At 42.7% G+C, this 13663-nt stretch overlaps 1 protein-coding gene and 1 long non-coding RNA gene across 3 annotated transcripts in view; one reads left to right on the forward strand and one right to left on the reverse strand.

Annotated features, from left to right (window-relative positions):
• The window catches only part of LOC309527049, a 399231-nt gene that overhangs the window by 173736 nt on the left and 211832 nt on the right, over positions 1-13663 (forward strand). The window contains exon 2 of the long non-coding RNA XR_014217079.1: positions 10931-11271. This is a non-coding gene — a long non-coding RNA (uncharacterized lncRNA). The remainder of the gene's footprint in view (positions 1-10930; positions 11272-13663) is intronic.
• KCTD16 (potassium channel tetramerization domain containing 16) overlaps positions 1-13663 on the reverse strand; it is a 151960-nt gene that overhangs the window by 33259 nt on the left and 105038 nt on the right. The gene's annotated exons all lie outside the window — the stretch shown is intronic.

Below are 13663 nucleotides of genomic sequence, written 5' to 3' on the forward strand. Positions count from 1 at the left end.
AATTCCGCAAAGTAAGCCACCTTCTTTCAAACTTGGGAGTTGAAATATAGGAAGCTTAACAAATACAGGACATTATTCATACAGTAAATAAAAAATTGATTGCCTCTAGGTCTGGGGGTAAGGTAATGCCGGTAAAGTGACAATTTGATTTAGATCACTCATTCATGCATGTACAATGCTTCAAACAGCCTTTTGCATTCGCACATGAATTAAACAGCTTGTGATTGATGAGGGAGCAAGATCTAATTGGTGTTTTAATAAATACACTCTGACTTGATAATATAGCTAGATTTATCAGCAGAAATGCCCCTGTCTAAGTAAAATTATTAAGGTATCGCACAGGAACCATGACAAATGCCAGGGAAGTAATTGGCTGTAGTATCGGCTCAGGCAGTAAATGGGGATAGGGTAGATTTATGTGCTTTTTAGTACTAGGATCTTGAATAAAAATCTGGAAGACAAACAAGACTAAGAGATGGCCTGGCAATATTACTATTTGTTTCAGCTGGGCCATGTTCACAGATGACAAAGATATCTGAATGAGGACTTTTTCTAAGGGAGAAAGGCTTCAGCCCCCCTTTCTGTTTTGCCACAGCTATCAGCTCAACGCTCCATGTTCCTGCTTGCGTGAAACCTCCTGCAAATAATCTGCTTATTGTGATAGCATCTTGAAAAACTACTGTTCTCTTGCCATTCCTACCTTGTTCCCCCTCACACATGTTTAGTATGTCACAAAAGGCATGGTACATCATGTGTTGATCACAGAACCTAGAGCATCATTTTGCCTGCCTTCTGGTGTGGTCCACTTGCAACCATTACAACAATGATTGGGACCCAGTAAGTGGAAGGATCCCAAAACTCCATTAGGAAATGATCATCATTATCTTTGCATAGTCAGAGGTGCCATCTTCTTAAGAGGGTTGAGAGGGCCCATGCACAAGGCCACGCAACATTATGACAGCATATGCATGACGCTGCGAGGAGCCAGAGGGTGGAGCCAAGTGCCTCCTGAATATTGAGGTGGTTTGGCCCCCTCAAAAATACTTGGGGGGGACTCCCTAGGAGTTGGTCACCTGGGCATGTCTGACGCTCTGGTCCATATAGGTGAGAACATGTCCACTACAAAATGGAGAAGTAAGAAAAAGAACAAGCTTGGCATGCAAAAGGTCTGAGGTTCAAGTTAAGTCCATTTGGAAGGGGCTTCCAACCTTCAGGGGTGGCTTTTCACAAGGCAGAAAAAGCCAGCTATATTTCTTGGCATTTTCAAGTGTGTGCATTCAGGGAATTTATCTTAGTTTTCCTTGTAACATCTTCTGTATCCAGGATCTTCACTTGCAGTGATCCATGACAGCTTGGAACCTCACCAGTATGCGCCCAAGAGATGTTTGGTCAGTCACCTCTGACGCCACTGATCATCCAGGGGTTGTTTGTGGAATGGAATTCAAGTACCACTCTCTGTTCCCATCTTTCTCCACCAATAACGTGGGACCTTATCTGGCATCTGAACCTTTGGTCTTCTATGGATGTGGGAGGGAAAGGAACATGGAGAACACTACTGGGAAAGGTTGAAGTGTAGGAAATCAGATTTTAAAAAAATCTTAAAGCATTATGTCAATGCGGTAAAGTATTCAGCACCATGTGTAAGGAAAGGTGAGCAAACATATGTGTATTCTGAAACCGTTAAAATTTATGAATACTTGGAAGGTTTGTGTGACAGTGCCCCATTTGCGCTAATGCACCAGCCTCAACCTTTAACTGGATATTTGTAATTATTATTTTTTAAATGATATTGGTTTTGATGATAAATAACTGCTCTTTTATTTGCTTGTTGTTGCTGCTGGTTGTTGGTTTTTTGCAATTTGACATAGATTTAAAATACAGTACATTCTGGTACTCAGTGCAGTCTTAGGTCTTGTTGACACATGGTTTTAAATCCCATGCATAATCTTTTAATCCTGTAACCAAATACAAACCATTTCTATCCCTGAAATATATACGAACATTTGCATTTCTCCCATCCATGCACACTCCTTTAGTTTTCCCTATGCAAGACACGGCACACACACAACATTTGAATGGCAATGCTCATCAAGGGAGGTCTGGCCCCTTCAAATACTTTATTTGGGGGAGAGGCAAAGAGACCTTGGCCCCTAGGAGTTGGCTCCTATGCTTGGATTCTATAGCCAATTTTATTCTGATTCCATTCCTATCCTATCCAATTTACTCTCACATTTTCACCCTCCTTCCTTTATCTAACCATCCACATCTGCTATCAATTATTCCTCCCACTCACTCATATTTCTTTAGGATCCTCTAATGTAGAAGTTCCAATTCTCCTGCACATTTTTTTGTTTTTTTGCATGATTTTGCCCTGTGATAAAAATCAGTTTCTTTTTCTCTCCCATCCTACTCCAGATACTCCACATTTCATCTTTCAACTCCCATTCTTAAATCTTTCTTCTTCTTCCTGGCCATTTGACACACTGATTCTCTTAGAGTTGGCTGGCACCATCTCATTTTAATGAAGTCTGTCACTCATAAGGCTGTCTGGAGTTGGTGCTGGCTCCATCTTCTCCTTTTTTGTCATTGATTGTCCCTGATTAACACTCCAGTATCACCATCTTTTTTCTTTCTTTTCATTAAAGGAGCGCTCACCCTGCCTTGATTAGTTCAGGCAAAAGGCACACAATGTTCCTCACCCCCAGCCCTTCCTTTTAGTTATCTGAGCTCTCCCCACCCCCACCCCACACTTTTCAGCATTATTAAATTAAGCTGAATTTCCCATGATCATATATTTCTTCTGATACCACTGATTTCTTCTGATGATATATTTTAGGTAACAGGAGGGTGGGGAGGGCTTTCCTTAGTTTGTACAATCCACAGCCTCTGGAAGATGTCTCAGAATATACAGTATATTCCCATTTAGCTCGCCACATCAAAATTGCTTGTTATGTACAGTTAGATTATGCATATTTATTTCATAATTAGTTTACACATCTAATCTTCTGATATCTTGTAATTCATGTCTCCAGTTCCACCCATCACTGCTGCAGATTGGAAAGGGGTTATAGTTAAGGCTTTAGGTATTCTGGGTGAGGAATATAGCATCTTGAAAATCACTACTTTTGTTTCTTTAGAGCAAGTGTTTTATCTCTGTAACCTATGACTGTGAAGATAGTCTTGAAACTGTGCATTTATGGATGAATCATCAAAGCCAGAAAAGAGCTCAGGTGAAGATGCCCTGCTCCCTGCCTACTGAGCCCCTTGAGCCCACTTTGTGAACACATTTTGTCCACAGATATGACAATCAGTTTCAAAATAAATTGTGCAAAATAGGGAAAAAAATAAGATTGAGATGTAACCTGCCCTGCTTCTGATCCACTGCATATCGCTAGGTACCTTGACCATTCTACTGAAACATTTTTTTCAGTTCCTTAAGGGTTTAACTACATTTACATTAACTATATTGTTTACAACAACATCAGCGGATCCCCCCCCCCTATTTTTTTTCATCCTAGACATAGTGAGGTCCTATTTTCAACTACACTGCAGAGTGTAGAGTAGTGAGATCAAACTTTTTTCTCTCCTGCCACTTTCACACCCTCAAAACAAAAAACTCCCAGCACTGTAATTACCAATAGAAATTCCATGTGTCAAACCATGCTTAATGCTAACAGAGTGTAGTTAGGCCAATGAACTTTTTACTGAACTTGCAAAACTTTCAAATTTCAGTCTCTAAGAAGTACAAACAAGAAAGGTTATTCCCTATAACTTTCCAGTGTGTCCTCCTTATTCATTTTCAATCCATAGCTAAGGGCTATATTGGAATAGGTGTGTTGGGATCACTTGCTACAAACCTACAAATCTTGAGGGTGGGGTGGAGGGAATATAAGGCAGACTTGAAGTTTTGTGTGAAGTGTAGCACATTAAATGCAAAGCTATTACAAATAACTTTTAATAAAACCCATGTTTGCAAAGTGATGCGGTCAGGCTACTGAGCTGTAGCCTTCTTCAGTCTCAGCCAGCCAGCTCTCTTTGCAGGAGATACCCTTCTGCTGCTAGGGGAGGCATAGCTGATCTTGGCAGCACCATAGGAGACAGGTGCGTCCTTGATTATCAACAGTGTGGTGATGTATGCTGTTGCTATTAAATGAGATGAACCATAACTCGTACATCTGGACAGTTCCACGGTTTCGGTAGAGAATCCCCAAATACAACAGACCAGGTAGCAGCAAAACGTCATGTTAAAAATGATGGAGAAAGGTTCATAAATGTTTTGTGGAGGAAGCAGTAATGTCAGACATTTCCCTAACTTTGTATAAACCAGAGATAGCCAGTGCAAACCTACGTAACTGTAAAACCCATGTACCTGCTACCTCATGCTGACAACATGGGTGTGTGCACTGGGGATAGAAAGAACCTTGACAGCTACAGAAAGTCTGAGGTTATTCTATACCTGGTTTAAAGCTTTTGCATCCATCAAGTACTCACTACTACATCAGGGATGAGGAACTTGTGATACAACTTTCAGCTGTAGTTGAATTCCAGCTCTCGTTAGCCCCAACCAGCATGAGCAATGTGTAATCAACACAGAGTCTTCTTTATAAACAGAATGAAACTTTACTGAAGAAAATAAACTTGTTCAGAAACAGCATAGTTAAAGAGCATACACAGAGTGCTCATAGCAGCTATCTGACTCTTCACAGAGGCATAGTCTTAGTTACTGATTAACTAGAGTCCTGGAGCCACCCTGTCTGCCTTAGCTTTACATTCACAGCAACATGTTACAAAGCGGGTTCTCCTTCATGGAGAGCACGTGTTGCGGTGGGAGCAACCATGACATTCCCTGTTGCTGGGCGGGTTAGTTTGGATGGCCATGGATTTGATTGGGCACCTCCAATGTTGCTGGGGAAAATGGATTGTTGCAATTTTATTTGATTGATGGGGATGCTATATAGGTCTCTGTGTGCAGCGTTGAGCTTCTTCTTTTCGCTGCGCACATCGGATTACCCACCCTCCCTCCCTTTATTTAGGGTTTGTTTGCACTGACCTTGCTATGCCTGTCATGGGGTCATTTGCTTTGGAGCAGGGGCCTGGTAGGAATTTTGCCATTTGGCTGATTGGCTGGTGCCATTTGGGTTTTGCCTACTGCGTAGCAAATAGTCACAACTTGTAAGTTGCGGTTAGGCATTGGTTAATTTTTTGGTTGGTGGAGGGGATGAGATTGGCTGTGCCTTCCCCTTCAATGCTGCTGCTGCAAGGGTATTCCGTTAAAGGAATCCAGGGGCTCACCATGCTTTTGTCCGTATTCCTGACAAATGGCTAGGGCCATGCAAGAGCCCCAGGAAGCATTTGGGGAGAGGTATGAGCCTGTCACTCAGCTTTTTCTCTCCCCAAAATTGCTTACCCTTACTGACTTCCACACGGGTGTGGTTGTCAGTTCTGTTCCTACCTCCAAGTGGGAACAGATAGTCACTAACCAATGCCAAAGCAACCACTCACTGTAATTCAATAAAGTTGTGGGCAAAATTATGCCAAAAACCAAAACAAAAACGATGTGTGAACCTGTTTTTATTCAGGGGTGTCTTGGGGGTCATCGACACGCACATCACAGACACTGCACTGGGCCTGCCTGCAAACAGGACACAAATTTATAGAGAGAATGAGTCATCCTGTGGATGAGTCACAATGATTCAGCAGTTTGCTGTTAACAGTTAGAAGTTAGCAGGCTTAGGCTTGAATGATTGTGTAGGCCTTGTAGGACTTGCCTTACTTCTTCTGCTCTCAAGAACCTTTGTCTCATGACACAATGGTCAGAATTACTAGAGCTGTAGTCCAACAGCATTTGGAAACAGTAGAGGCTGGTCCATAATTCTCTTTGAATTTGGCTCAAGCTGGATACAAACCAAGTAATAGTAGCTCACTAATAGTGGCTCACTTAAGATCCACTGAGAGGACAACTGGGGTGTGGGAAATGATGCTTTCTCACACATAGTGGTTTTCTGTTTCTTGGTGGTTTAGAATCAAAGCATGTAGCTATATCGGGTATGTGTCACAGCTGCATCATTGCAAAGTTCAAATAAACCAAATTATCAAGTGACCCGAATCCAGAATCTGCAATTGCATGTACATGTTTTTCAGTAGAAACTCTCACAGAATGTATAAGAGTAGGCACATTGAAATGAAATGACTTGATAGTCATTACTAATGTTCATTAATTTAGATGGGTCTACTCTGAATATTACATAGTTGGGTACTCTCTCTGACTCCAGTCTGCAGTACAGGCATCACAACACCAGCCACCCTCACCCTCATCATTGAGATAATGCTGAAATGCATTATATAAAATGTTAAGTATTAGTATCCTTAACAACAACAACAACAACAACAACAACAACAACTGAAGATGTCTGTATTAAACATAGAGGGACCATTACTTATTTCCTTGCTGATCTATCATGTTTAAACATCTCTTTGATGTATCCTTGAGTAAGTGACATGAATTATTTCTGTAGTTATCGGGAGTTATCATAGCCTCAGAAATGTAATTTACTCTGCTGCATAGCTAGCCTTGTTTGTCACCGTATACTTGCCATTCAGGTCTGCACATAATCCTTTGTGGTATTTCTTGCTGACAATATGTAATAATAAATAACTCATGCTCTTTTCAGCAGAGCCTTATTCCTTTTTAATAGAATAGAACCAAGCTTATGCTCTCCCCCAACCAGCAATTCTCTTTTTAAAAAAATCACCAGGCTTTCTTTATAGAAGGTCCCTAAAAGTATTTGAGCCCGCGTACAACATCTTTTAAGCACCCACCATGAAGTTGGTCATCTTGCCATCTTGCCTGTGGTGTACCTGGAGCCTAGTTGTGTGCTCCATGTATTTCAATTCAATACCATCTAGACTCTAGAGAAGGGTAATCAAATGCTTGAAGGCACAACAAAGAGCCCAGTTCCATGTGGAAGTTCCCATTGGTGCCAATAGAGGTTTTCTTTGAAACCCAAAGAGCAGCTTTTGAGAGCTATTTTGGGTTAGGATTGTGGCAGAGAGAGTTAAACTTCATGTTGGGAGGTGTCAACACAGCCCACCCTGTTCCCTTCTGTTTCTCCCATGGCACAGCCAAAAAGCTGCACCAGAAGGGTTGGAAATCAGGATGTGGAACGAGGCTGAAGTAGCCCTGACACACACAAAGCAAGAGGTCAAGCGGTGGATGTGTGCATCTCAAGGAGGTCCTGAATGAGCTGAGTGGGTGACTGAGAGGAAAGGAAGAGACAGAATGGTGGGTGAGTGGGGAAGCAAGTGGCAGAAATAAGGAAGGAGAGAGGAAAGGGGAATGGAGCAAAGAAGGGAAGCTTTACCTCAGAGGAGGAAAGGGCAAGGAGCAAGTAGGGAGACAGGAGACAATTTGGGGCTGTTAATTCCCCACTGGTGAATCAAGAGGAGGGAGAAATAAAAGGTGTGGTGAAAGGGACTATGCTTTACAGCAAAAAGGGCATGATCTGTTAGTGACGTGAGCTGCAAACACAAAGAGTGAATGGCTCACCAAATGGTCAACGGGGAAGAGATATCTTGGGGCTCTGAAGATTCTGGACACCTAAGCAGGGAGGACCGAGCATGACCTTTCTTATGTCTCATCCCATAGTCCTGTAGCTGCCTTTTGAATAAGAAGTGAAACCCAGTTAGCCTAGTCTCAGCATGATTGCTATAGGATTGTAGTAGTGTACAGGCAGGATTTTTCATTGGTAGCATCAGTGTTATGGAATGCACTCTCTGTTGAAATATGAGAAGACCCATCTGTACAGTGGTGCCCCGCAAGACGAATGCCTCGCAAAACGAAAAATGCGCAAGACGAAAGGGTTTTTCAGTTTTTGCGTCGCTTTGCAAGACGATTTTCCCTATGGGATTGCTTCGCAAGACGAAACTTCTTGCGAGTTTTTTTTCCTTTTTCTCAAAGTGACCGCAAAGGCGAGCTCCGGTCGCGCGGCCGAGGGAAGCCCCGCTGTGGGTCGACCAAAGTCAGCCCGAGCACGCCACTCACCTAAAAGGCATGGAGAGACGGAGGGAGCGCGCAAGGATCCCAGTGCAGAGGAGGCTCCTGCAGCAAAATAAAGGCAGTTGGCAGCCGGAGGGCCCCAGGACCCGAAGCTGCGGAGGGGCCGTCGATGGCGTTGCCGGAGACTCCTCCCTCTGGGCCTTGCTCTCTCCGCCTTCGCCGCCGCTTGCCCTGCCTGTGATCGGCCGGGCTCATCGCTCTGCTCTGCAGAGCGCTGCGCAAAGGTGCAGCGGGACAGGTGTCCAGGGATGCTTTGGCTGAGCGCGCCCCGGGATTGGAGGTGCGGGGTGCTTGCTGCAGATCTTATCTTCCGGGGTCGCTGGGATGGCGGCGGTCGGGGCTTGTGTTATGTAAGCGCGTCAGGAGGGACTGCTTAAGAGGCCGGACGAGGCTTATGCAATGGCCAGATGCTCCCTAGGGGTCGAGGCTTGCAGTTGCGGAAACGAGTTTATACCTATAGCCGCTAAGCCGCTAATAGCCGTGCTTCGCAAGACAAAAAAACCGCAAGACGAAGAGACTCGTGGAACGGATTAATTTCGTCTTGCGAGGCCCCACTGTATTAGCAGTCTTTTAACCTGATTCTGCCATTTTAATTCCTGTATTGTTTTAATGAGAGTGTTACACTGTGTATTTTAATCATGGATGTTTATATTTTAATGTACCAGGTTTTTATACTTTGTAAACTGCTGACCAGCTTCTTTTGGCTTTGGGTGGTGTATTAATAACAACAACAACAATTTCATATTTTTATAGAATTGGTGAATAATTTAATGCTGCCCTTTTCTTTTTGTGTGCTGGAGTTATGAAATTATTTTTATTATATTTGTTTTCATTGCATTGTACTGTATTGTTTTATATTTTATTACTGCAAACCACTCGGGCCTACTGCCAAAGGGCAATATACAAAACTCTTCAATAAATAAATAGTTTGATCCTAGTGGGCATAGGATTGCAGCTATATTCATCCCACACCACTTCAGCATTTACACAAAACTGGCTTCGTCTTCTCTTACTTGTGGGTAGATAGGAAATGCTCTGCACTGGGTGGGGACATGATGCAGGAGGGCGTGAGGAGGGTCAGTTGTGGGAGAATGAGAAATGTCTCTATTTCAACAGAGGAATGTTGGAAGGTATGGGCTTTAGCTTTTTCATGGGATTTCCTCACCCTGCCTGCTTCTCTTTCCTGCTTGTTTCTCCACCCCCTGGAAGTCGTAGATTGCTCTGGACCATCCAATCCAACCTGTAGTGATCCATGGTTGTCTGAACCCTAGCCAACCAACACCCAAGTCCCTCCAAATAAGCCTAATGTGGCTCAGCACTGGGCCAAATCCAGTGCACAGCTCTACAACTTACACAGCATGTACTTGTATGTTAATTGCATTCACATAATCAGTATCACATCTAGTTTGTGCTATGTATACCAGGGGGTGATGGGTTCTGTGTACACCTTTTGGACCCGTTGAGCTCCTGGTGTTTGCGTACAGTGGTACCTCTAGTTACGAACTTAATTTGTTCCAGAGGTCCATTCTTAACCTGAAACTGTTCTTAATCTGAGGCGTGCTTTCACTAATGGGGCTTCTTGCTGCCACTGCGCCACCGGCACACGATTTCCGTTCTCATCCTGGGGCAAAGTTCTCAACTTGAGGTAACTCTTCCAGGTTAGCGCATTTTGTAACCTGAAGCGTTTGTAACCTGAGGCATTTGTAACTTGAGGTACCACTGTGCTGTGGAGCTCTGAGGTGCAGTTTCATTTTTGAGATTTGTGTTGCAGTAATAAAGGGCAGATGTGCTTGAGAGGCCTGCTTCCTCCCAATTTGGTTTTGCCTGAAGGGATATCCATGGGTGGAAGGCGTGGGTGCCTGCAACACCTCCATGCACCCTGCCCCATGTTCTAAGCCCCTAATCTTTCTGTGTTGAGCTCAAACGCATGTAAAACACCATGCGTGATCAGGGTTCCCAGTCACACTAAGGATGCCTGCAACATCTCCTTGCAGACCTCCAGTCCACACAGGAGAGGTTGGGGACCGAGTGTGTGAGGTGACGGCACAGGGATGTTGGGAGTGAGGTTTGTGTGCACACCCCTGCACACCCACACCCACCTACAGATTCACCATTTGCCTGTTCATGCCATTAAGAAACTGAACATGCCTTTAAAAAAACTAGCAATCTGAGCAAAGGCAGAAAAAAAGTTACAAAGCAATAATGAGTGGAAATTTTGGTGGAGAAAACAATAATAAAAATGAAGAGGCAATGGGAAAAGAAAATGAAGAAAAGACTTTACTTTGAAGAAAACCCTAATGAAACAAAAGAAAAATGTTCTGTGACTGAATGAACAAATACAAAGTGCTGGGTATATTTTAGGAAGTATATAAATAATAAATAATAAGGGATACAGAGCTCCATTTTCCATAAATAGCACAGTGCCTACAGCTTTTGAGATGAATGCTGACAGAAGGCTGTTCTTACCAGCTTATGGTTTTCTCCCTGATTTCTACCTAAGCTTATTGCTACATTTGATAAAATTCTTCCTGCAAGGAAACACAATTGCATAGCCTTGGAATGACACAGGAAGTCAGACCTATAGTCTCTCTACCTCAGTACTGCTTGTGTTGACAGCCAACAGATTTCTTGGAAGTTTTACCCAGCAGCCCCACCTGGAGAAGCCAGGCATTATTTTTTTAAAAAAATAGATATTTATTAAAGTTTCAGCATATTACAAAAATAAGAGAAAAAAGTAAAAGAAAACAAAAAACAAAAATGAAAATACAAAGTAAAAACAGTTAAAAACAAATCAGTCTTTCCATATCTTATCTTTCATTTGCTTGTTTCCCTGACCTCCTCACACCTCCCTTTTCTGTATTCCAGTTCAATTAGTTAATTCAGCAATTCCTTTCCCTCTTTGATTTTATCTTAACCTTTTATCTTAATATATTATAACTTTAAATTATCACCTATTAACAATCCATTTTTACATATTCCTTTATAACATTGCTGCTAAAAACCACTTAACTTCAATCCAACATCATTCTAACATTCATTAATTTTGCAGTATTTCTGTAAATAGTTTTTAAATTTCTTCCAATCTTCTTCCACCGACTCTTCTCCCTGGTCTCGGATTCTGCCAGTCATTTCTGCCAGTTCCATATAGTCCATCACCTTCATCTGCCATTCTTCCAGAGTGGGTAAATCTTGTGTCTTCCAATATTTTGCGATAAGTATCCTTGCTGCTGTTGTGGCATACATAAAGAAAATTCTATCCTTCTTTGGCACCAATTGGCTGACTATGCCCAGGAGAAAGGCCTCTGGTTTCTTCAGGAAGGTATATTCGAATACCTTTTTCATTTCATTATAGATCATCTCCCAGAAAGCCTTAATCCTTGGGCACGTCCACCAAAGGCGAAAGAATGTACCTTCAATTTCTTTACATTTCCAACATTTATTATCGGGCAAATGATAGATTTTTGCAAGCTTGACTGGGGTCATGTACCACCTGTATATCATTTTCATAATATTCTCTCTTAAGGCATTACATGCCGTAAACTTCATACCTGTGGTCCACAACTGTTCCCAGTCAGCCACCATTATGTTATGTCCAACATCTTGTGCCCATTTAATCATAGCAGATTTCACCGTTTCATCCTGAGTATTCCATTTCAACAGCAAGTTATACATCTTTGACAAAATCTTGGTTTTGGGGTCTAACAGTTCTGTTTCCAATTTTGATTTTTCCACCTGGAAGCCAATTTTCTTGTCCAAATTATATGCCTCCATTATCTAAGAAGCCAGGCATTAAACACTAGTAATGTTTTGCATGCAAAACAGGGGCCCTGATCCTTGAGCCATGGCTACCTTCTGACTAACTAATGGATCCTGGTGGACTCAGCCCCTCCCTGCCCTCAGAACATGCCATTTGGAGAGGAGGGAGGGCTTATATGTGGGTTGCTACTGGTGGAGATGCTGCCACCAGCACTTTTGCCCATGCACACATTCGGTAGGTGAAGCAGGAAATTCTGCACTGGCTGGGTGACACTTCATTGACAGAATCTGGCAGGTGTCCCTCCCCCCAACAGTGCCAGATTAAACCCTGTTGATACCCCTAGGCAGTTGAAAACCTGGGGAGGGGGCTCACAAATTATCTCTAATACATTTTTGTAATTTTCTTTCAATATCAAATCAATACAGTGCTACCTCAGGTTAAGTACTTAATTCGTTCCGGAGGTCCGTTCTTAACCTGAAACTGTTCTTAACCTAAAGCACCACTTTAGCTAATGGGGCCTCCTGCTGCCGCCACGCCGCTGGAGCACGATTTCTGTTCTCATCCTGAAGCAAAGTTCTTAACCGGAAGCACTATTTCTGGGTTAGTGGAGTATGTAACCTGAAGTGTACATAACCTGAAGCGTATGTAAACAGAGGTACCACTGTATATTTTTGATCCGTTGCCGCGGGGCCTGGAAAAGCTCTGGGGCCCATAGGCTGGTGTCTACTCTGGTAATCCAGCACTTCTCTGTACCCGTGTCCCAGTGGTGCAAAGGAGTTTTGCAGCCTTGGGGCTCTCTTGTTGTAAACGGCAACATTTCAATGTATTTATTTAGTGAATGTGTAGACCACTTTTCAGCCAAAAAAACTGCACTCATCCAAGCATTTAAGTGATTATCTTGTTTATGTAAAATAACAGCAGTACTTAGCATTTACATAGCCCCTTATTGTATTCAAAGGATTATTGTAAGAGAAGTCAGTATTATTATTCGGGTTGCCGAAGGTCACCTAGTGAGTTGATGCGGTTGGTGAGAGCTGAACAGATTAGAGCCCCTCATTCATATAACAGTCTCTTACCTGCCATGCCACACTATGGCCGCGTTTCTTCTGTGTTTCCTAATTATTCTTAAGGTTTGGTTGCCAACCGCTCTCAGGCTGAAGTAGTTGGAGGAGCTCAGAGTGCTTTTTATTTTCCACCGACTGTCGTTCATTGCATGAGTCGCTTTGAGCATACAACATTGTGTCACATTATACAAATAGCTCTCTGACATGTTTTTTTTTAAAAAAGAATAAATAAACACATACTTTTAAGAGTAATGTCTCAACTTCTTCAGGTCATTTTTGGTATGCTTCCCCCACCCCCTCAGGTAAACAGGTGGGAAACAGAACCTTAAGACAAGGAGACCTCAGTAAAACCATTTGAATTAAAACAAGTATAATGCTATTTTCTCAGGCGGGTTACACGTTACAAATATTATTATTTTTGCCTGGAGTGGTGCTGGATCAAAAGGGCATACGAGGATTCCTTGTTTTCTAGAAATATAAAGTGTGCATTTTCTTTTGGTAGCCTCTTTGGCTTGGACTGTAATGAGGCTTTCATGAATGGAAAAGGTTTTTTTTTTCTATTTATTGGAACATAGGAAGCTGCGTTATTCTGAGTCAGACCATCTAGCTCAGTATTGCCTACACTGATTGGAAGCTCCTTTCTGGAATTTCAGGGAAGAGACTTTCCCAAGTCCTACCTTGGGCTGGGAAATGAACCCGAGACCCTCTGCATGCAACCAAGATCCAGAGGAAGATCCCACTGGTGGAATGGGCAGGAGGGATTTTTTTTTACTAATGCCCCACCCA

This window comes from Podarcis vaucheri (assembly GCF_965113315.1).
Source record: "Podarcis vaucheri genome assembly, chromosome: 2".
Classification (NCBI taxonomy): Eukaryota; Metazoa; Chordata; class Lepidosauria; order Squamata; family Lacertidae; genus Podarcis; species Podarcis vaucheri.